Source organism: Bemisia tabaci, chromosome 5 (assembly GCF_918797505.1).
Source record: "Bemisia tabaci chromosome 5, PGI_BMITA_v3".
Classification (NCBI taxonomy): Eukaryota; Metazoa; Arthropoda; class Insecta; order Hemiptera; family Aleyrodidae; genus Bemisia; species Bemisia tabaci.
The window spans coordinates 29,426,666-29,429,127 of record NC_092797.1 but is presented as its reverse complement, the minus strand read 5'-3'; positions in this window follow the sequence as shown (position 1 = coordinate 29,429,127).

The window sequence follows — 2,462 nt, the reverse complement described above, 5'->3', positions numbered from 1 at the left end:
CTTTACGATCAAATTTGACGATCTTCGGAACTAAATCCGGGCGTATTTCGGAATTTTCCCCCATTTTTTCTTTAAAAAAATCGGAATCTTTCTCGGAACTTTTGCCGCGAAAGTTCCGAGAAAGTTGCGAAAGTTTCGCAAATCGGAAGTTTCGGAATCATTTCGGAATCTTTTGACAAATAAAATGGCAGCACTGGCGGCGGTCTTGCGTCTTGCGCCCGTCGCTGCGCAGACGACAGGGGGGGCATGCGGGGATACGGGAGTAACGGGACAGGACAGCCTCGCCGCCGGCCCCGGCCGGGTTCAGCAACGAGAATCCGCGAATACCAATCGTCTCGCGAGCCCGCAGTAATCTGCATTTCGCTCTAATTAACGCTTCGCCCCCCCCCCCCGGGACCCCCCTCCCCCCGCCGCCCTACAGCACTCTGCAAACTGCGGGCCTCCGCTTCGCGCCCGGACCGCGGCGGCGGCGCGGCGGCAGCAGGCGCGGACGGCGGATGGGCCACCGATCATCCCGCCCCCCGACCCCCCCCCCCCCGCTTTTGCCCGCATCTTCTCAATCAGTTGATGTTACAGGCTACCAAGAGACTCCTCTTAATAATGATCATCATCGACTCGGTTGTCAAGACTGCTTCTCCCGGTGGGATTTATACGCGTCGGTTCAGGAACCTGGAAATATCAGCTGGAAATGCAGGGATTTTCCCGGAAAAATTCATATTTTCATCAGCGTGATTGAACGTTTGAATTGGCAAGTTTGGCCCATTGAATTGGCAAGTTTGTGAAAAATTCTGGGAAAGCCTCATAATTGTATTCAACTTTCTAACGGCAGAAAATGGTGTTTTCAAGCCTTGAATTTTATATTTTTATGCACTTAACTGTGTGAATCAATTAAAGAAATAGAAACCTTGTGCATGAGATTTGCGTTTTTCATTGGTCCATTAGACTCAGTTAATCGCTGAATTGTTCCATTTAGTATGCATACGTCGAATTTTTCAATTTCGTCAAAACTTTCCTATGCTTTCAACCGCATTGATGCGCTCTTTCAGCATTGCTAGAATTTTTAATCAGATATTTCTCGCCTAAAGCCTGTAACTCCAGGCTATGTGCATATGGATCGGTCGATGTTGAAATCTAACTAGATCGTTTTCTCATGGGCTCCGGACTCCAAAAAAATGCCCTTATTCCAGAGTCCATCAGATAATGGGCTCCACAAGAATGTATGTACTCCAACCTGAGCTCCATTAGAATGCCTCTATGCTAGGGCTCATCAAAAAACAGACTTGTCAGGTGTCAATATGAACCGATTCAAGTAGACATCAGCGAAGAGCAATAGAGCACAGCACAACTTACGACGTGGAAAATTCAATTATCACCAACACGATCGGTAGCCAACCCAGTGCAGCCGAGCGTGATTTTTCCCCCCATAGTGCCGATATTCTACCTTACTGTCGCGCCAAGGAAGAACGTCGTGTAAACATTCGAGGGTTGCCAAATTTTCTCCGATGAAATGTCTATTTTTGAGGAACGTCATGAATATTTTTCCTTGAAATTTGCAGGAAACTTAGGTGAAATTACGAAGAAAATCATCTGAAAAATTGGAAAGAAAATATTCACAAGTTTACCAGAAAATCCGTGTTTTATCAGAGGAAATTTGGCAATGCCAAAAAGCTCATACGGCATTCTTCCTTAGCACGACAGTATAGGCTTCCCGAGCAGTGTATAGGCTTGGCGCGAGCGCGACTCAAAAAATATGAAAATATGAAAACATCCATGTCGAAAGCGACAAAATAGGCATGATACCGATAATGACTCCGCTGTGAAAGAGCGTGGAGAATCGTGTGCGCCCATTACCTAAACCAACAATGCGTCATAGAATTTTTATTTAATCAGCGTTCAGCGGTCGATTCATTCGAGGCATGAGGCGATTGATTATTGTCCAACAACACCAACAACCAACAATGAAGAGCCGAGTCTAATTTAGGAGAGGCTGCAAGTTTAGGTCCTCTGGCCCTGCCACTAGCCAGGCATCTTGGAGAAGCGCGAAGCTAACCCTGCGTCCACTTCTTCGTTTCTCGGACAAAAGAACGTAACTCCATTCCATGGTTGCAAAATTGACTGAAATAACTCGGTTTCTTACAAGAGGGCACCTGTGCCGTTTCTGTGCAAATTTTTTCTGATTTTTTCGTTATATCTGATAAAAAATCAGTGAAATTTTTAGTTAGAAATTCCTAAGATTCCCCTGATAAAAATGCAATTTGCGAGAAGAAATTTAGCAACATTGTAAATGTATTTATGTTGTTTCGTGAGGGAACTTGTCGTATATTAAGCGCGAATTCACAAATATTGTAGTTACGCCTACAATAATATTATATCACTCTTCAATTGAGATACCAAATTCGTATACGTGTGACCACTACTTGAAGACATTTTAATTAACTTTTTCTCTCTCTCTTTTGTTCCAG